Source organism: Macrobrachium rosenbergii, chromosome 48, assembly GCF_040412425.1.
Source record: "Macrobrachium rosenbergii isolate ZJJX-2024 chromosome 48, ASM4041242v1, whole genome shotgun sequence".
NCBI lineage: Eukaryota > Metazoa > Arthropoda > Malacostraca > Decapoda > Palaemonidae > Macrobrachium > Macrobrachium rosenbergii.
This window is the reverse complement of record NC_089788.1, coordinates 51,133,558-51,157,047: the sequence shown is the minus strand read 5'-3', so window position 1 is coordinate 51,157,047 and position 23,490 is coordinate 51,133,558. Positions and strand designations below refer to the sequence as shown.

The 23,490-nt window shown below is 33.5% G+C and overlaps 1 protein-coding gene across 1 annotated transcript in view; it reads left to right on the top strand.

Annotated features, from left to right (window-relative positions):
* Positions 1-23,490, top strand: part of LOC136831376 (uncharacterized) — a 1,849,518-nt gene that overhangs the window by 303,837 nt on the left and 1,522,191 nt on the right. The window contains exon 2 of the mRNA XM_067091727.1: positions 2,723-2,769. The gene's annotated coding sequence lies outside the window, so the exon portion shown is untranslated. The remainder of the gene's footprint in view (positions 1-2,722; positions 2,770-23,490) is intronic.

Genomic DNA, 23,490 nt, shown 5'->3' with positions numbered 1-23,490 from the left:
AGTGCGCTACAAGTACAATAATGTTTCACGAATTTCCTGAGAGATGCTACGCTTTTGTAAGTGAGAGAAAGTGGCGATAATATTTTATTGTTTGGGAAGCAAGACCTCATAACCATGTTCTGTGTAATGAAATTCCTTGGGAGACTTTGTGTTCTAGTGACAATTGTGAAAAAAAGGTAACTTTACCAGTAGCAAAACTGCAGCCTTTACCGAAAGTTTTTGTTCCGTTACTGGATATCAGTGGAGAGCACAGGTAACATTATTATACGTCTAGACCGTTATTAGGAGGTCCATGTGAATGGTATTCCCGAAACAAGCTGTGAGTCAGATCTTCCTCATAGTTTTATTTATTTTATTAATAATCGTATTTTCTATATAATTCTGTCAGATACTTCATCATACAGATGACCTTGATGGCTCAGAAGGGTAGTCCTTTTGCAATTGACATTTCTGTGGTTTGCTTTTATTTCGCAGTTTTCAGGAGTCGATGTGCGTAGTGATTTTTGTTTTTAACAGACGGTGTAGAAAGGCGGGTGGCGTGAAATATTTTGATTAAAAAGGTTTACGTGAATTTCTTGGAGATCCATGAAACTTACGCTGGCTACTTAATTCGCAGTGAGGGATGGTAGTTCATCTTCATACTTAAGTAGAAAACATGGAAGTTTTGTACGTTAGTCTGCCCTGGTAATTAAGTATGCCGTATAGTGACCGGCAAAGCTTGGGGGAATGGAGGACGCCTGCGCACCGGTGTCTAGATTTGCTGGGGAGAGGGAAGTGTATCTCCTACGCCCTGCCCCCACCCTCATCCAGCTACCACAACTCCTGGCGGGGTCCCTGGAGGGAAACGTCTGGCTGGAATTGGGCTGGACTGTCTGAAGGTCGCGCTTCTGAAAATCTCGCAAATGTCTCCCCGCTGGCTCTGGGGCTTAAAGTAACCTGCTTTCGCCAACCACATTGTCCCTTTCGAGTCTTCAGTGCTGACTCACGCGATAACTTTAGCAATTACCTCCATCAACGGAGTTAGACCTTGTTATGTTATCACCTGTGTCTCTTTGTTTATCTCTTAGTCTGTTTGTCAGTCCACCAAGTATATCATCAGTTTATGTCTGGACTTCACTGAAATTTTGTTGATTGGTTGAGTATGAGCCAAAGAAGAGTTAAGCAGATTTTTAGACGAATCCGAGTTTAGATATTTTCTTTATGCGATAGACCGTATGAAAGAAGTAAGCACACTGAATACATTTGCAAATGTACTTACAGCAAACTTTCTCTGCCCTCGGCAGTCTCCCGGATGTACAAACATAGACAAATAGTTTGTAAGCGTGCAGTATAAAGTTATTTTGGTTAGAACTTAAGTAAGGTTGACTTGGGTCTCTACTCTCTCTTATAGTATCATAATTTTTTATGGGATGATATACAATTAATAATAATCTAAATTTCTCCTTAATTATTTTTCTAGAAAATAACCAGTTACTGAACGAACTGACAACCTATTTCGTGTGTATGCTTGTATGTATGCATGAATGTATGTATGTATGTGTCGGCGTTGAGAGGATAAAGAAATACAAAGATTAATGTGCATATCGCAGGGCATGCACACGGTTTTCTTGGTATTCTGTTGTAAATATGTAAGAGTGTTAGTTTTCTAATTGTAATTAATTTATCGGTTACCATAGAAGTTGAAATAAACTTCACCAATTTTTAAAATGTAGAATGTGATATGGTAGTAGCCTGTTTTTTCGTTTGTATATTCAGGTAAAAATTGTACTTTTATAAGCAGAATTTAGTGATATGTTCTATTACTGAGGAATTTCGAGACGTGTTTTTTCTTACAGAAACAGCTGAATTAATTTTGGGTATCTGGTTGCATTCTTTGAATATATCTCGTTTTCCTCATAATAATGTAAGAAATCTTCATTACTATATTTTTTAGTTAATTAATTTTAGGAGATCACGAGTTGTTTATATGTATAGCCTTGATTAAATGGTTATTAGACTGAGAGGTTTTCATCAGTGATAAACTGTTACTGCAACTCGGTGTTGGTGCTTTTATATTATTATCAAATGTTGAAAAAGTGGACACAGAATTAGAACCGACTTTTTGAACGTCATAATTCTTGTAGATTTTTCTCTTTACTCTTTATAAGCATTTTGCCAATTTTTATGACTTAAAAACTCGCTATTATTTTTGCATCAGAAGACTAAGTCCTAGGTCTGGCTTTTATGATCGCATGCGATTTTCCCCCATGAGTGAGTTCTTGTTTAATGGTTGCTTATTGCATTTTTATGAGTTATTGGATTTGATTATTTTTATTATGAGGATTAACGTAAAGGAAGAATTTCATGCATGCATACCAATTGCTTGAATGATGTGGAATCGAGCAGTTTTTTGCATATGCAAATTTTGTGTGTGTGTGGTACAGTTTTTAAGAACAGATCTACTTACAGCGACTGACAAGTTCCACGAATATCAACGGATATCCAAAGTAGAATTCAAGAGCAGTTGAAGATATTCCGGAAGTTTTATCAGGCGATTAATATTTTCACAGAGCTGTACGTATTTTGCGCAAATTCTATGAGTCTGATGCACCTAAGTTCGCTACTAGTTTGTAATTGCCATGTTTATAACGAGACTCGTTAGAGATGATGTTTATCACTATTGTACGTTACCATTTACAGTATGATAAATTAGTAATCAACAAGACATCTTTTCCATTTTCAGGAACAGCTGTTAGAGGAAGTCACTGGCACTTCATCTGATGATTAAAGGTAAATAATCCACAGATGCTTACTTCTGAGGTTTATGAATACGCTTCAAAGCGTAAACGGTATATGTATATATATATATATATATATATATATATATATATATATATATATATATATATATATATATATCTATATATCTATATATATACATATATATGTATATATATTACATATATAATGTGTGTATAGGTATGTATATATATATATATATATATATATATATATATATATATATAATATAATATATATATATATATATATATATATATATATATATATATATATATATATATATATATATATATATATATATATATATATATATATATATCAGGATGACGTTAAAGGCGTGTCACAAGTAACAGGTTTATTTTGCCTACGTTTCACATCACATGATGAATTTTCAAGGCTGGAAAATGTTACATAGACTATAAATATGTAAAAAGCCACTTATAAACCAGAAAATTTTAAAAGAATTTTGCAAATTCCATAGATAAAAAACAAACGGAAAACTTGAAAGAAACACCCACTAAGGCAAGAGCTAAAATGTGAGTACAACAGAAAGGGAGAAAATAAACATATCAAAGATACCTATAGCCAACGTGGAATGTCAACAAGCTGGCAATTAGGCTGCAAACAGTTGGCTGGACGAAGATTGAATATTTAGAGTAGGTACATTTGTTTTTATAAAAAAAAGACTGTAACAACCATCAACTCATCACCCTTATGGGCAGATCAAATAATTTTAAATTCTTTTAAAATGATTGGAGGTGGTTACGAACATTGTATATCTGTATCTATATATATATATATATATATATATATATATATATATATATATATATATATATATATATATATATATATATATATACATACATATATACACGAATGGCTTTTAACCTTTGTTATTTTATTACCAAGTTTAAGTTTTTATATTAAAAACACTTAAGGTAATAATAATAATAATAATAATAATAATAATAATAATAATAATAATAAGGTGGGGTGGTTTATAATTGCAAATGGAAGTAACAGCAACAAAATAAGGCATTGTAATTATGCAGATTCTTCTTTCGTCTGCTGATAAGAGGGCCGGATATTTATTTTGTAATTTTACTCTTTGACCCTTAATTTAAAGAATTCGAAACATGTAAAAGGTTATATTTTTGAATAATAAACGATATTTAATTTTACTTTCTCAAAAGAACCGTTTTTGTTTCCCTCTCTCTGTCTGTCGGTTTTTCAGGGGGATTACGTAAAAACTATTGATTACTATAAACTAGACAAGAATATTGATTTGCGAAATAAGTAAGTGGAAATAGGAGATTCAATGAAGCTTGTGCTTGAAGCCCATTGAAAAGGAAGGCGTCTAATAACTGTTTGTGGTGGGAAATCATAACTTATCCATTATGTCAATGAACTTCTCTGCATCATCATCACCATTATTATTATTATTATTATTATTATTATTATTATCCATCGGGATGTGCAAACGTTCTCAGGGAACAAGCTTCAAGACTAACTTGTAGAGGAAGCATCAACAGAGTAGAAAGTCAGTTTTCGAAGACATGCATGGGAACGGGAAATAGACTAACAGATAAATCCAAAAGAAAAGAGATTAAATTTTACAAACGCAGTGAGTTTTTTTTAATCAGATAAGTAAGAAAAATAAATGTGAGTGTTTGGAAATTCAACAAATAAAGCATCTCATTTACTCTGATAGTCATTAAAATTTTCTTTTGAAATATTCCAACAAATGAATTAAAATTTGCTTATAGCTTTACGGGGTTTTGGATGCTGACTGCGATGATGCAAACAAAAACGCCGGAGTGAAAGCAAAATGTGAAATATATACTATTGTCGCAGTTTGTCCTGTTACCTCAATTTTCTACCTTCTGTTGTTGTATACGGATGCATATAATTGCCTTACTGTTTTGTGGCGCTTTTGAAGCTTGGCTTGCAACGTAATTGTTCCTTGTGATTGGCAGCATTTCATTTCTACCTCCTTGTGATTGGCAGCGTTTCATTTCTACCTCAAACATCTGGAGAAAGCGAGAATTTAAGAAAATTAGGACATGCAGTGCCTTTCTTTTTCTGATAATCTCTCTTTCTCTCTCTCTCTCTCTCTCTCTCTCTCTCTCTCTCTCTCTCTCTCTCTCTCTCTCTCTCTCTCTCTCACAGCATTTTGTTGGTATACAGCTAATATGAGCAGTGACTAAAATTTTCCCATCAGTGGAATTTACCAAGTGGTTTATTGGTATCCTTACTAATATAAATTGGTTTTCATATATGCCATGGTCGTCAATGCAGTAATTTACCAAGTAAGTTAGCTATAATTGGCTATGAGTTATAAGTTGCTTTCTCTTCTCTCTCTCTCTCTCTCTCTCTCTCTCTCTCTCTCTCTCTCTCTCTCTCTCTCTCTCATGTTTTATATATATATTTATATATATATATATATATATATATATATATATATATGTATGTATGTATATATATATATATATATATATATATATATATATATATATATATATATATATTATATTACGTATATGTATATTATATATATGTATATATATATGAATATATATGTATATATATATATATATATATATATATATATATATATATATATATATATATATATATATATATATATATATATATATATATATAGATGCTGTTGCTAGTTCCCATACGACAGTATGTCATAATCAAATTAGTAGAGTAGGATTTCTACGTCTCTGAATTACTAAATTACACGAGTCTTCTGTTGCACACGGTAGCTTGAGGAGACACTAAAAGAAATACGTTGCTAGCACTCGCAACAAACCGCAGGCGCCAACAGCAAATGGTAAGGCGTCTGAGTAAGGCCCGAAAACCATCTTTACTAGTTGTTGTGGTATTAATCACATCAAGTCAATGGTAGTTTCCTTTTAATCAGCTTTTTATTGTAATTTATTTTACTTATCTATCTTTCCTGAGTATTAGCATTTTTTCAGGTTGAAATTAAGTTTAGCCTGTACGTTTTGTCACCAAGTGCAGTTATTGTCATTTTGTAAGATTTGTTATTTGTCAGACTTCAATCATTCAGCAAGAGTTTTGTTGTTCTGGTGCCATTTGTGTTGTTCTGTAAAACTTGTACGATTTTGGTCGTTTTGTAAGACTTTTGTCATTGTACAAGACTCTTACATTTCTTTTTCTCATAAATTTTTGATAATGTTTCAAAATTGATTATTGAATGGCTTATCAAAGTAGCGGCTTTAATCAAAGATCATCGTCGCCGAAGTGACAAAAGGTATTCGGTGATTTTTTTTAGGAGCTTTCGTGAATTTGTTTTCTTTTTTTGCAGTTGCAAAGGATATGTTGAATAACCATGTCTGTTTGAGATCCAAAAACAATACTGGAGCAAACATTCACCTTATGCTCAGTTTATCTTTGGTTGTAATAGACTTAGCACTTATTTTGAGGTAATTTCTCTTAAAACTGGCCTTATGATGCCACAAATTCATTACTCTCAACTGTTATGATTTGTACATTTTTTATATACCGAAAGTCTCGTTGAGACACCCGAATCTCATGTTAGATCATTCTTTTTTCAAAGGCATCTTTGCTTTTACCAACATATTCCTGTAACAGATTTAGCATTTAGCATTTCTGTATTGTCGTTATGGTCTTGATCATGAAGAAGAGTAGCTTTTGGAAATATTGTTATATTAGTAGACTACAACTACTTTGCTGCGACTGCTTATGTTTCCACTACTGGTAAGTAGTAGTGAATGCCTTTGTCTTACCATGCTATAGATATTTCAGCTTAAATTTGAATGAAACTCGAGTCCCCTTGGTAAAAGAATGTGGCTTGCGATTAGTGGTGTGAAACGTGAAATCCAAAGGTTCACATGCGGATGATCTTACGTGATTCAGACGCCAGATAGAGAGAGAGAGAGAGAGAGAGAGAGAGAGAGAGAGACCGTTTGTTGTTTATGCTGGTATAGACCGGAACAAAATGGCGCCTGAGTTAACACTTCTTCCCCTCCGAGCTTTCTTTTAAAGAGAGAGAAAGCAGGGTGAGTACTGTGCTGATGAAGCTTCATGTCTTCCTGATATACTTCGAAGAGACAATAGTGTAAGGCAAATTTCCAACGGCGATGCTTTGAAATGAAAACCTCCTTTCAAAGGATTGTGTCGATTTATTTTGAACTCTCCTAATAGATCAAGTGAGGCCAAGACGAGGACCGCCAAAAATTAAACTAGGATTTTGGCGATGAAGCGAACGTAAACATTTTGTATAAGAAGAAAAGGATCAGTTACTGTTCTTGGAATTATTACAAAGTAATGTACCACGATATCTGGATAACTCCGGCATCCCTCATCTTTTTGTAATATTGACTTTATTTAGTGGATATGATTAAAATTGGGTAATTCCTGAGAGTATCTTGAGTTTTTTTAAAGCATTTTTATGCATTAATGACATTTTAAAGTTCCTCATTGGATGGGTTGATATCGTTCTCGGCTAGCACTCTGTTGGGCCCGCGTTCGATTCTCCGACCGGCCAATGAAGAATTAGAGAAATTTATTTCTGGTGATAGAAATTCATTTCTCGTTATAATGTGGTTCGGATTCCACAATAAGCTGTATGTCCCGTTGCTAGGTAACTAATTGGTTCTTAGCCACGTAAAATAAGTCTAATCCTTCGGGCCAGCCCTAGGAGAGTTGTTAATCAGCTCAGTGGTCTGGTAATACTAAGATATACTTAAAGAGTAGTCGTTTGTGGTGATACCTACATTATGGATTAACAGCTTAGAGTAGCGTATAGACATTCTTTTAGAAATATATTTCCAATAAGAAAAGCCTATTATTATTATTATAAAAACTCGAGGATCCCACTGGGGGTGCAAGGCGTTACGGAAGAGAAATACCAAAAGAAAGAATAAACTATGAAAAGAAGTAAAAAGGAAAACAAATGAGATAAAAGCAATTGTCTCTGAACCGAAACTCATGTGAGCCTACTCAGCAAAAAGGCTTTCGTACTGAGTTTTAACTTTTGAAGTTCACCGATTCAACTGCATGATTAGGAAGGTCATTCCAAATTTTGGTCACAGCTGAAACAAAACTTCCAGGAACTTGTAGGATACTGAATCTTTCTCACACACACACACACACACACACACACACACATACACACAGTAAAAACTCTTCGAATTAACTGCGTGCTAAGTAATACGTAGTTGGTAGTATAGTATGGCAAAATATGACTGAAAAATGCGATCAGAATATAAATGTGAATACAGCTTTGTGCCTTCCCTTATAGGTTGGGATTTTCATGTAGCCTAAGAGAAGAAAAGGAAAATATAACACCCAAGAAACTTATATTCTCATTATAAATTTTTTAAAAAAATATATAATATCTACGTGCTACGCTCTTGGCATTTCTTGCTAGCAAACTCACATCGTTTTCATGACTGGTATTAATTCTACTTTGATGAATAACCTTCGATTGCAAAATAGGCTCCAAAGATCTTAAAGAATAGAGTGATTATATTTGCTTCTCAAGTAGAATATTACGTGCTCTGATATTGAGCAAATTCTGCCTTTTAGAGTTCCAGTGAAGTTTTTCTGCTTGAAGTATAATTTTTTTTTTTTGGGGGGGGTGGGGGGTTGCTCGCCTTTAGCGTTTCAGTGAATCTTCCTCGTCTAACATTTAAGCTGAATCATGTTATTTAACGATTTAATGAATTTTTCCTCCAACCTTTCCGTGAATTCTCATCATTATTTACGGGCTAAATTATCTTCCTATTTAAGGTTGCAGTCAACCTTGACTCCTGTGGGCCTCTTTAGCTTTGTTCTGCATCTCCCCGTGGTTATCATGACGCTGTATATCGGAATTTCTGCTTTTCATTGGTCTGTAAATATTTCTGTTTTATCATGTCAACTTTTCTTTTTTCCCAAGCAGAGTCGGCTTTAGCTTCCTGCAGTTTAGTTCCCAAATCTTTTTCTTCACGTTTATTTATCCCCGTGCTACCAAGGTTGGACAGTTTTTGTCCCCTGGATAAAAAAAAAACAAGATGACTTTACTTCATAGGTTTCTTTGTTTGCTAATAAATATGGGCTTCCACAACGAAGTGTTTATTCCAGTTGTAATATAATAGGATTTTGATGTATATTGGCCCTTCCTTCCCATCCGGCAAAAACTCGTGATCTTTTGTTAAGTTCCGTTGGCTACACTCAGAATTATTCAGGCGGGTAGATTTCCGTTTATTTTTCTTTTAAAACAGTTGCCATTTGTATTAGTTCTTGGTACTTTCTTTCTCTTCTGAGGGTTATATTTCGTTATGATTTAATTGTCGGAAATTTCATAACCAAATGTTGCTGCAGTCGTAAGTTAATGAGACATAAATTGTCAATAATGCGTTTTACAATTTTAAGTGAATGCGTTTTACATTCGCAGGTGAATGCGTTTTGCATTTGTAGATTAATGTGTTTTGCAATGGGCACGCTCCACGGGCAAAAATTACAATAAATAAATTAATAAAAAATAAAAAAAAAGATAATTTTACCGTCACATTCATTCTGAAGTAAATTTCGTCTAAGGAATTTTCACCTAAATGACACTTAGACTGATGAAAAGAAAAAAGTTGATGGATGTTATCTAAGCCTTAGAATAATAAGGGCAGGAAATACATACTTCCCCGTTAAGCTTGGATTGAATTCTGTTATCTGTCAATGTAATTTTAATATTGCTGATTGACAACATCGATATTTGATCTACACGTTTTTTATTTATCATATTTTTTTTTTGCTTTGTTTTGTGGCTGAGTGTATAAATTGAATTTTGCAGGAAGAATTTCATGGAAAACTACATTTTTAAAAAATTAGACAATGAATTTGTTTTTTGCTTTTTATTTCAAGTGGCAATGCAGGTAGGCGGTTGTGTAGCCAAACACAGAGGGAAGTGATAGACCAGCTAATTAAAAGACGGAAGGTTGTAAGATTCAACAATTTTGTTGGAAGAAAAGTAACATCAAGTTTTTATTGAAAGTCGTATTCTCAGTGTTTCAGAGGATTTACAGCACTTATGTACATTGATGGGTAAGCGAAATACGGGAATTGTACATGAGAAGTTAATATTAAATAGCAAATCCTCAATTTTGTTGCGGGAACTGGAGAGCGACATCATGATCTGGGATCTCGCATTTGACCTTCTTGGCAGCATAATTAGACAGGAAAGCGGTGCTTTGTATTACCTACATTACGGTCACTGTGGTGTTTAAGAACTCTGATAAGCGAGAAAACTCTTCCAGTCTCTGTAATTGCTTTGTTTAATGATGTATGTTATTTTCATCTTTAGAGAAATTCTATTTATTATTATCAGAATGCCAGGCATTATATACATGGAACATAATGTATTTATTTATATTATTGTACGAGATAAGTTTTTGTCAGAATTTTACTTATCATTTTATTTTAGATGCGGGAAATTCTCAGAATTTGTTATAATGCTATATTCTGACGCTCACTTTCACCCGTTATCTTTAATTAGCCTTGCAGATGTGATGTCTGTCTGCAGAGCATTTGCATAAAGAACGGCGATCAAAGATTACACGAAAGATCCTGTCAGTTTCATAATATAGTTTATAATGATTGAGTTATCGTCTTTAGTGCATTCTTTATTGTCCTTGAATCTCAACATCATCCCATGATTAAAGATGATGGAGTCTTTAGTTTCACTGATGGATTACATTTTCCAAGGGTAATTGCTTTGAATATTGCAAAGGTGTTCTCGTTTTCACGAAATATTTCCTTTCACTTTAGGTGCGCGTTGTGGAGAGAATTACATTTATTAGATGTCTTTTTGTCATGTTTTAAAATTTACAGGTAGATTGTCCGCTCATTAATGTACCTGCCATTATGCAATTTTATATAACCGGTTTCTAGAGGTGAACCACTTTGTTATTGTCATTTCAATTACGATATTAATTGCTATTGTAATTTGCTTTCTTCTTTTTCGTATTATTATTGCCCGAGATAAATGCAAAGTTATTCGCTCCACAGTCACTCGAAGCAACATAACGTGTGTATAATTGTGTGTACGTCTATCTATGTATGTATATATATATATATATATATATATATATATATATATATATATAAAATTTCACTCACAAATACAGCCATAATTATCTTTGAATACCGAATTCACAATATCTTGGTGATACCTTATACTTAAGGGTCGTTATTATTGATAAGTACTTCATCTCCAGCCAGGTTTCGAAGCTGGGCCTTCAAGTAGAAAGAGTACAAAAAAATAAAACAAGGTTTGTATACGTCTGGCCTAGCTAGGAATCGAGCTTGTCTCTTGGGTTTAGATACATTGATGGACAGCCGACTGCGCTTATCGGTTAAAGTTCCCCTTAGGTGTAAGTTATTCTCAAGATACAGTGAACTCGATATTAAGTGATATTTGTTGGATATATTTACATCAATATGTGTGTGTATAGGATACACACACACATATACAGTATGTATTATATATATATATATATATATATATATATATATATATATATATATATATATATATATATATATATATATATATATATATATGAAAACGAATAAATGTTCCCTTTAAAATGAAACAATATTGAGTAAGATCTTTCTCTTTACTCTGAAGCATTACTAAGCAGATTTCATACAAAGCAGACTAGGTTAAAAAATAAAAAAGTTATCAATACAGCTGTTAAACAGCCATTAGACATAACACACCATGTCTCACAACGCTCTTTTTACACCAAACTAGTTGTTCTCTGTATATTCTAACACAAGTTTCCTTAAAAAGACCTTTCTGTTGCCCGCAGAAGTACAGGTATATCGTCTATATCGAGCACCCTCATCGCCCTTTATATTGAATCTGTTCATTGTATAATGAGCTTTTTTGATATGCATCTATATCATACTAATTTTCTATGTACATGAACACTTTTTGCATAACCGTTCCATAACAAACACTAGAGTCACAGACCTTTTCACACTGTTCTTCCTTTATCAATCCCTCAGGCATCTGTCTTGCCTTCGTAATAAAAAAAAACCTACCATTTACTTTCCCTGGTATGCTGAATATGTTGTGCTGTACAGCATATATCAGAAACTTTCACTCATCCAGACATATCTGAAAAAACTTGGTTAATTAATTATTATACCAGTATACTGCATCATATTACTTTTAATCACATCAATGCCGTACCATTTCTCAACATCTTAATTGCTGTCTTTCATCCCCACTTGAACTTTTTTTTAACAATTTCCACTCGAGTGTCAGTCTTGTCCGTCACTGTCCTTTTTCCAAATTCAGCTAATCTGCAAAATACTCTTCATTTGCATATTTTGTTTTGAGATCCAATTTTTCATTAACATATCCCTCTGCGTTTGCTTTCGTGTAGGACAACTTATTCTCACTATAGTTCATGCTCGCCTTATCCACTCTCTTATTCTTGTCTTTTTATCTTGACTATCTCCATCTATTTTCTTGTATACCTGTACATGAATTGAATTTCATACAATTCCGCCTGAAATAACTTCCTTTTTCCTCCACTAAATCTTCCGTTTCCTCATTCCATCACTTACTATTTTATTAATCCAATCTCCTACCCCCTTGTACTGACGAACACTCCACTCCTCGCTGTTTGTATGGCCGCATCATGGAATATGGCAAACTTATAATCTACTTCTTTTAGTTACATTTACAGTGTTGCAACCTATCCTATCCAACTTAAACTTATGTCTTAAATTTTTTTTCATCAGTCGATTAACGATCAAATATACCTCCAGCTTCTTTATATGCTTTTTTCCCCTTTGTCCATCAACTTGTACTTCCATTTATCTGTACTAATGCATAATTTAGTAAACATTTTTTCTTACCCACAATACTCACTCCTTCCTCATTTGCTCCAAAAACCCCATACCTACTAACAGCACCAACTTTTTCTTTGTCACCTACCTTTTCATTTAAATCCTGTAGCACAACCACCCTTCCATGTTCTCAAACCCTGCCAGATTTCATTCAGACTCTCTAAAAACGATTGTCTTTCAGTTAAACAATTTACTGTTCCTGGATCATAGACTCTAACATTGACAACTTTTCTCTTGCCACATTCAGTCTTACTTGTACTCTCCCGAAACTAATATGTTTGCACTCTGTCGCCTGTCCCCAGTACTATCCTGGCACTACTGCTACTCCTTCCCAAACATAATCACAGGGCATGGGTTCGAATCCCATTCCTTGGCAATTTGTTGATTTTCAGACTTTGCTTAGTGGCGAAGAGGCTATTATTTCTTTCTCCAACGCCCCGCTGCACTGGAGTGAACAATTATGATTTCCTAGGGCTTCAAGAGGAGAGGGTCACATGCCATTTAGGCAGCTTTTCTTCCCATTAATATGTCCATAACCGTTTAATAGCGATACTTTGTCTAGTGGCGTTTTTATCAGTACATCGGATAGTGACACTTCCAAGGGTAGCAATGTCTAGGTCATACTACATACTATCAATGTTTTTCAGTTCCCATATATATATATATATATATATATATATATATATATATATATATATATGTATATATATTATATTTTTATATATAATATATATACATATAGATAGCAGTTCACAAACGTGATTCCCGAGGTATAAAATAATGATAAAAATTACGCTCGGTTGTTGGGCATTACACTCTAAGGCCATCTCTAAGTCTGTTACAGGCTTTTAACCACTGATAATAGTGACGAAGTTGCTTATTTGTTTCCTTAGAAAAACTAAATACACTTCATAATTAAATGACATCCGAGACATTAAAATGACAGCACAAATTTATGAAACTCAAGTTTGCATTTGGGTATTATAACTGAAAAGTTATCCTAATGCATTCACATGTGCAATCCAAATGAAATTTTAATTATATTTAAAGCCAAACAAATAAGGTCTAACCAGATTTTTTCCTTTGTGCAACTCTCACTTCATTCTCTTGACCTTGTTAATCTTAGGTTGCATTTTTAGAACGAGTAAACATTTCGCTCTAAGTAAAGCATTCAGGTACTTTCACATTTGCTTCAACCAGGTGCAGATAAAAACACTTTATAAACCTTCAGAATTTCTTCTCACCATATATATATATATATATATATATATATATATATACACATATATATATATACATACATACATACATACATACATATATATATATATATATATATATATATATATATATATATATATATATATATATATATATATATATATATATATATGGTGAGAAGAAATTCTGAAGGGTTATAAAGTGTTTTTATCTGCACCTGGCTGAAGCAAATGTGAAAGTACCTGAATGCTCTACTTAGGGCGAAATGTTTACTCTTTTCTAAAAATGCAACCTAAAATTAACAAGTTCAAGAGAATGAAGTGAGAGTTGCATAAAAGAAAAAATCTGGTTAGGCCTTATTTGTTTGGCTTTAAATATAATTAAAATTTCATCTGGATTGCACAAGTGAATGTATTAGGATAACTTTCAGTTATAATGCCCAAATGCAAACTTGAGTTTCATAAACTTGTGCTGTCATTTTAATGTCTCGGATGTCATTTAATTATGAAGTGTATTTAGTTTTTCTAAGGGAACAAATAAGCAACTTCGTCACTATTATCAGTGGTTAAAAGCCTGTAACAGACTTAGGAGATGGCCTTAGTGTGTAATGCCCAACAGCCAAGCGTAATTTTTATCAATATTTTATACCTCGGGAATCACGTATGTGAACTGCTATTTTGCTGTGTATGTGTGCGGATGGAGAGAAAAATTATTATGGCTGTCAGCCATGATAAATCATAGCATAAGAGTGTCCATAATACTTGGCCTTTATTAGCTCATAAATAGTGTTTCGATATTGAAATCGGGAAATCCTAGTATGGACAGTCCCTGTGTTGCCATACTGTGTTCTTAGATCCGTTTGTTGGCAAAGTTTCAGGTGCTCTTGTAATCAGGGCCAATTAAATTGTTGTTAATTCTGTAATTAACCTTTTCTGTCTGAAAGGTAATTTGCTAGTACGTAAACACTTGGCTGGCTTGTATACAGTTCTTGAGGTACTTCAGCTAATTCAACAAATTTTCCATAGGAAAGTAATGGGACGAAGGATTATTTGGCACATATGATTGAGGGAAAGTAAGTGACTTTGGTTAAAGAACGTCATATGCTTGTGGATGAAGTGACAATGAATTAAGTTGTGATAAATTTGAATTTATTGATGTAGAAATGATTAATGTTCCTTGTAAACAAAATAAAAAAATGGTTAACATTATGACGCCGGTTTTATTTGTAGAAAAAGTAACCTCAAGAAAGACTAGTTGCGGTAAAGTACTTATGTTTTTGTAATTATAAAAGTTTCTTGGGAAAAGACAGGTTATTAGGTAATGCATAAATTTTAATATGCTGACTGGATGAAACAAGTTTACCCTGCCCGGGCATGGAAATTTAAACGATTCAAGGGAATGAGTGAAGTAGTTTCTTCTGTTTGTAAGTACATAACTTGCTGCAGTACTAGTTCATGAACAACTCAAGAAAGAGTCCTTATTTTTTAAATAGTTTTCAATATTTTGTTTTGAAATAAAAATGTTAATTTTTTGTTTTGAAAAGATTTATAAATTTGGTCAATTGCTGCAATCCTTCTGTAAGGAAGAAACTACCAATTAGAAGACATTTTCCCTCAGTTTTGCGCAGTTGTCTGAAGAATTTAGCAGATTGAATAACGAACATTAAAGTAATGTTTCTCCTTTTTTTATATGAAAATATTTGATTGACTGAAGGATTTTATGTACGGAAAATGTAACAGAATGGAGACTTATGCGGAAATGTAGCACTGTTCTTGTATTCTAAAGTAGGTTGCTATTGTACTTTGAGATTCCAGAGCGAAGCCGAATTCTAACTAGTGTTTTTGAGAGAGTTTTGGTTTTCTGCCGGTTAGGTGTATAACGAAGTGATCAGTTATGCCAACTTCATCAAAGTGTTTTGCTACATAGCATCATCGTCTAATTGTCAGCTGTTAATGATCACGCAGCAAAAATCTGATTTTTTAAACTAAGGCTTCGTGTAATTTAAGCCTAAAGGGACATCTTCATCATATGTAAAACATAATTAAAAATAGTACAAATGTTCTGCAGTGGTGCACGGCACTTTATACTTATATTAAATTCTTGAGTATCAGCATCCGCAATACGCTGGAGACAGTTCACATATTTGCAGAGTAGCAAATAAGATCTCTGGTCCCGGATAGTGTGATTTGCAACCGAAAGAAAATGAAAAAATTGTGAACAAGTGCTATCCTTATGAGATTTTCTTTAGGTTGGTATTTATTCCTTGCTTATTGCTGCGAACACAATAAACTTTCCTTGGAAACTGTTCAAAATTCTAAAGCGGTATTGAAGGAGATGATGTTACTTTGTGGTGGTTTTTCAGTGAAGACCCACTCTATGTTGCTCATACAACTTCAGACATTGATTTGGTTCATTTGGGCATAATGAGTATGGTAACAAGTGGATATTCCACATCAGCTTAATACCTGCGGACTTACATGAAAGTGAATGCTTCCCTTCTTATTGCTTTTTAAGTATCCAGATGACATCAACAGAAGATATCTTTAGTAACACGTTTATAACGAGAGAGACTAATAAGTGACATTTTTCCTATAGAATTATGGCTCCAGTTTGGGTGTTCTGAACGCGTGATGTTTTCTCTGCAGGAGATTGATCATTTACTCTGTGGTTACTGTTATTTTGTTGTTCTTTATTTGCTGAAACAGTTTATTCCTGAAAATATACATTAACTGGCTAAGAAACTGGAATGCTGTATCGTTCTTGGATCAATCCCTTCAAAAGGAAAAGTTGTAAGGTAAATTATTTATATATATATATATATATATATATATAATATATATATATATATATATATATATATATATATATATATATATATATATATATATATATATATATATGTGTGTGTGTGTGTGTAATTTTTGCAAAAAATCAGTTGTATCAGAAAGAGTAGTACAAATCGTTTTATTGTTCAGTGGTTTTAATGTAACTGTTCTGCATTTTTACTACAGTGACTGGGTTAGGATCTTTTCTGTATGGAGTATAAACATTTGCACAATTATATTGAGGTATATATACACATATTCTCTCTCTCTCTCTCTCTCTCTCTCTCTCTCTCTCTCTCTTTTAATCGGAGACGGTTATGTCAGCTTAGTAGGAAACAGTAAATTTTAGTTTCACACCATTCGTTATGATTACCTTTGTAAGGTCTGAGGTTACTTTGGATGTAATCATGTGAATCACATTTGCTGTCATAAGTGATGGAAGTCGAGAGTGTATCCTGTTCAGCAGGAGTCTTGGAATATTCGAAAACGTTCCTTACTTCACGTCGCGTATTGTGTAATCAGGCGTCGGGAAATTACTAGGGAAGCTGCAGAAAAACCTGCGTAATGCCGATTATGTTAATAAAATAGTACATCTTTGTGGAATTCTATGTCTTTCGAAAAGGCACCGTGAACTCCCGTTTCAAAATGGCTGCCGCTTCTTGCATCGGAGAGGTTGGTTGTTTGAATTCTTATTGCAGACTAGCTCACAACCACCGTGGTCATCAACCCAAGTGAGAAATTACTGGTTAATTTCATTTATGAAACGGAGAAATTATTGAGATAAATTGCACATTATAACATTTAACAATTCCCATTTTATCTGAAACGGTAACATCGTAGCGCCTTTTACTTACTAATTACATACCAGAGCTTTCTTAGAGAGAAATTGTTTATAACGTGTATTTCAGGTTCACCCTGATTTTGTAAAAATTCTGTTCGTATACAGTATTTCTTGTTAACCATGATACACCGTCAATTTACAATCATATTTGTAGGTAAAATGTGGTATAATGATGAAAAGAGTTGCATGGAGGAAAAAAAATTAGTAAAATCTTTTGAAGAGAATAGCGTGGCATTTTTGCTGATCTTTTCTTGCTTCAAGAATGTAATCTTTCGAAGATGATGTAAATTACAGATTTGGCTCAATAATACAAGGCGTGTTAAGCAAATATTAACTTTCTAGAATGCGTCACTCACCTTACTTCTGAGCCTCAGTCTTCGTGGAAGTGAATGAGCACTTCAGCATCTGTTCAATCCAGAGAAGAAAAATGAAATTCCTAAAGTCAAATTAGTCTCAAGAAACCTAAATGAACTCTTAAAGAATTGTTTAATAATCACTAATTATACTAAATATTCTTTCCTTGATAATGTTCCCAGACTGAATCGGATTGATTAAAATAGGAATGTGTAATGCTTGATCAGTTGAATAGCCGCATGGAAAAGCACGGTAGTAAGTTATAGTATGATATTGTGGCTTCTGTGTATGGTGCTGGAAAGGCGAATTTATTTACAAGTTCGATAGAATTTCTTGTTGGGCTTAGTGTCCTTTATATGGAATATTTGTAACGAAGGGGATTTGTTTGATAGTTTATTATTTCGTAGCAAAATTATTTCTCTTGTGTCTTCTGTAGAACTCTTAAAACTAGTGTAGCACCGATGTTTATTAGTTATAGTCAAATGACATCTTTGATTTTTCGTGAATAATATGCAGTGCTTTGGGATACTTTTCCCCGAAGTCATTTTCCTTTGTAATGGTGCTGAAAATCCTTTTTTGCGGTTTTTTGGCATATTAAGAGAACAGGCAATCGTCCTGCATTTTTAATTTTTACCAGTATTCTGCTTTACTAATCTCTCGGTACTGATGACCTTGGCAGTTGCGACGCAAAACTTATGCGTAAAATCAATAGTTATGTTCGGAAAGGGGCTTGTTTAGGAAGTCACTGATTTCACAATTGTTCCATGTGCTTAAATGCATTAATGCACTGTTCAGATAATATAATAATAATAATAATAATAATAATAATAATAATAATAATAATAATAATAATAATATAATATTAATATTGATGGAATTACAGGAAAATTTATGTGCAGGAGGACCATCTGGAAAATGTTAATAGTCATTTCTTTCTGTTTTTCGATTCCACATGTTTTATGTGAAACGGAAACAACATGGCGCATTGTTTTTCACCAATTTTCATGTACATTTGCTTTTTTATTTTTTGTTTATTTCCTGTTGATTCTAATTTTATGAATAGTCTATTCGTTGACAGTATTGCCTGTTAACCGTAATGTAGCGATAATGAATGGTGACAACTACAATAATGACATTAAAAGCAATAATACATGAGGTATTCACATTTTTGCCTTTTTGTGACCTGTTTGTTCCAGTTGTCTGCAGCACGTGTCAATGAGTATCGAAGGCATTTCATTAGTAAGTCGTATATAAAACTGGCGTTTCTGTAACAAGTGCAGAACATGTTTATGACAAAAGGACGCACTACCCTAACCACACAAAATCTGTTTGATGTTATTGACAACGGTAGAAAGGCCTGGCAAACACTTCATGCTTGAAGTCAGGGCTGTAGCTATGTCAGCAACAGTGTTGCCTTGTATTGTGGTCGATAAGACGTCTTCGGTAAGAACGTGTTTAGATTTATCTTCTTGTTTTGAAGGATCTGATAAGATTTTTATCGCTGATTACATGAAAAAAACTTGCACGTTAACGTAATTGTTTAAGCAGGAGAAAGAGAGGAATATGACACATCTGGAGTATCAGCGCCTTGGTACGAGTGGAAATCTTGCGTAGTTTAGCCAGACGAGGATATAGCCTCCTGATATTGCTCAAGATTGAAGACATCAAATTTAACACTAGCTAATACTTATATATTTATACTCTCTAAATCTTCGAAAATAGGAAATTCTCATTGATGTATCTCAGAGTGGCATTGTTATCTTACTTTTAGAATTTAATCCTTTTGATTGTCAGATTATATATACTCGTATGTAGGTATGTATATGTCATTGCCTCCAGCGCTGCGTGACACAAAGGCCTCTGTTAAAATTCGCCACATGTCTTTCCTGTGCTTTATTTTCTATAAATCTCCAGTCATCTCAGCTTCCCTTCTCATATTTCTCATTCAACTTGCGTGGTACCCACTGACACTGTCACGTGGGGATTATATATATATATATATATATATATATATATATATATATATATATATATATATATATATATATATATATATATATATATATATATATATATATATATATATATATCACACTAAAACAGGTGAAAAAATAAGATCTGTGGTGTAGGTCCTGACCGGTTTCGACTTTATATCCAAGCCATTGACGAAGGACTGATACAGAGTATTAGAAGTCACAAATATATATACTACAGGAACAGTCCTGACGAACATACACAACCCTTAGAGACTACATATCCACCCACAGGCCGGTGTCAAGGTAGGAGTGGCTTTCAAAACTCATTAGGCTAAAAATCACAATATACTCTCATAGGCCAATACTGATAAACATACCGACCATAGGCGACATCAGAGCCACACCTGACAGGTGTCAGGGAAGCTCATTAGCACTGCTGCCCCCGTACTGTGTTTACAAATATGATAATCTTATTTCCATACATCTCTACTGCCTACCTTAAAATTTAAACAATTTAAAAATTTCTTGTGATATTAGAGGATCAAGTTTATACATCCCTTAACTGATATTCATGTTATGGCTGTAACTTTCTTTTATAAAGCTAGTTTTTATCGGAATTATTAGAGAACACACAGCTGGATATCCCATTTCGAAAGGCACTTTAATTTAACTGATAAAATTATGTGTGAAAGAATGTAAATTTGAATTTAATGGTAAATTTTACTACAAAATTTTAGTATGGCAATGGAAAACCCTCTATCCCGAGTGTTAAGTAACTTATATATGGAATTTTTTGAAAAGAAAATATTAAACAACATAATTCCACGCAATGTAACATGGTTTAGGTATGTTGACAACATAATTTGTGTATGGCCAGGGAACGAAGATGTAAATAACTTTTTTGCCAAGTTAAATCAATCATTACCATCAATTAAATTCACTATGGAAATGGAAAATGATGGGTGATTACCCTTTTTGGATGTCCTCATACGAAGAAATAGTAATGGGTATAAATATAGTGCGTATAGAAAACCCACTAATATTTTTTCCTATGTGCATTTCTATTCCGGACAAAGCAATAAGGTTCAAAATTAGTGTTTTCATCTATGTTTTTAAGAGCATTACGTGGATGTAGCCCTGAATATATTGATGGGGAAGTAGATAAGGTTAGGAATACAGGCAAGAAACTGAAATATCCTGACAGTGTATTAAACAATGCATTAAAACCGGCAAAAAAGGCTATGTATCAAAACCAAAAAGAACCTTACAACACAAAAAATTTGCTTGTACTGCCTTATAATAATAATATGAAAGATATCCCCCATCTTCTTAAGAAATTTGGTGTTAATGTCGCATTAAAGAACAATAAAACAATGAAACATGTACTTATCAAGAACTCCCCCGACAACACTAAAGGGTGTGTATATAAAATTCCATGCAAGTCTTGTGACAACTTTTATATTGGCCAAACGGGTAAAGCACCGGAAAAGAGAATAGAACAGCATAAAAAATGTGTGAGATATGCACGGGGGAACAGTGGTATTTTTGTGCATGTTAGTGAGAACAATCATGCTATCAACTGGGAGGGGGCAAAAAGGATTGTATATTCTAATAACGCACTGGAAAGGAATATCATAGAATCTAGTTTTATGAAAGAAAGTTACAGCCACAATATGAATATCAGTCAAGGGAAGTATAAACTTGATCCTCTAATATCACAAGAAATTTGTAAACTGTTTAAATTTTAAGGTAGGCAGTAGAGATGTATGGAAATAAGATTATCATTTTTGTAAATACAGTACGGGGGCAGCAGTGCTAATGAGCTTTCCAAACCCCGCCTCCTTGACACCTGTCAGGTGTGGATCTGATGTCGCCTATAGTTGGTATGTTTATCAGCATTGGCCTCTGAGAGTATATTGTGATTTTTAGCCAAATGAGTTTTGAAGGCCACTCCTACCTTGACACCGGCCTGTGGGTGGATATGTAGTCTCTAAGGGTTGTGTATGTTCGTCAGTGCTGCTCCTGTAGTACATATATTTCTGACTTCTAATGCTTTGTATCAGTCCTTCGTCAATGGCTTGGAAATAAAGTCGAAGCCGGTCAGGACCTACAGCCCGTCTCTTATTTTTCATCTGTGGTAATGTGTGATAAATGAATCACGTACAAAAATGATTATAATCATATATATATATATATATATATATATATATATATATATATATATATATATATATATATATATATATATTACCGCGATTAAGATCAGTTCATCAAATGAAATCGTATAAGTGATGTATATCGGCGCAATCCTTACGTGAGATATTATTGACCCATAATTTCGCTTGTGGAGGTTGTCCCCACACGAAATTTAATTGTAGTCAGCGATAGTTTATTGTTTAATGAAAGTACCTTGTGTGAATAAAGATTCGTGTGCATTATCCAACGAACAAAGAAGCCGGTTATAGATAATTTTAAGAATTAAAATCAAGTTACGAGTCATCGAATCCAATGCTATTATTCACTTTGAATATACATACACATATTATTACGCTTGCATGTATATTCTAAAAAAAATAAGTCACAAATGCCCCTTAATATCGAATCCATTTTACTTTTGGAACAACTTACCCCCCAAAGGAATTATATATGAAAAATTGTCTCTTCCCCATCCAAGACTGGAACTTGGGCCTTTTCAGTTTAATACAGAGGTAGACAGTTGACTTATTCACTAAGCTATCAAGAGAGATGTAGGCTGATTGCTCATATACTGTAGGTAACTGTCAAGTTTGTAACACGGTTATTTTTTGATAGTTTTGTCACTTATTTATATATTAGTCTTATATTTTTTTTTATCAAATATTAAGCGACAAATACAGCATAATATTGAATTCACTTGACTTTGATAGCGGCGTACGCCCAATGGCATTATATTATAAGTGTATTTGCCTAGGCCAGGATTCGAACCTTAACATTTTGAGTTTGATACAGATGTTGGCAGTTGACTTGTCCTCTAAGCTGTCGTTGTCATGTCTCGGCAATAGGTATAAGGTGAAGACTGCAGCTAGGACAGAATTCTTTGTTTTAGAAAACTTACTAATTGGATCTTGTTACATTAAAAAAAAATGCTTGTTGATATGGTTTTGAATGAAAATAATAGTAGGTAAGATCAATCATCAGCGATACTAGAAAGCTAAGGATCAGATATTGTGGAAAGTAATGTTTTTGGATAATGTGTTGAATAAAGGCAAAATCAAGTTATTGACTAGCTTTCTGCTGGTCAAGTCTTAGATCGAATATATGTTATTTTGGTAGGTAAGGTCAGGATCAAATGCAGTATGAGTGCTATTGACAAGATGGCCTACAGACTACTTAAAATTTAAGTTGAATTGTTGTAACGTCGAGGAATGTTTCAACCTACGTTTTTGCATCCCTAAAAAAAGAAAAAGAGAACAAAGTAATTTATTAAATGGAAGAAAAAGATATACAATAATTTAATCTGATTTTTTTTTTCTTGTGGATGTAACCTTTTGTAACCGTTGGAAACACCACCACCAGTCAGGGTCGTACGGCAGTGTCATGTCATATTGTGTCA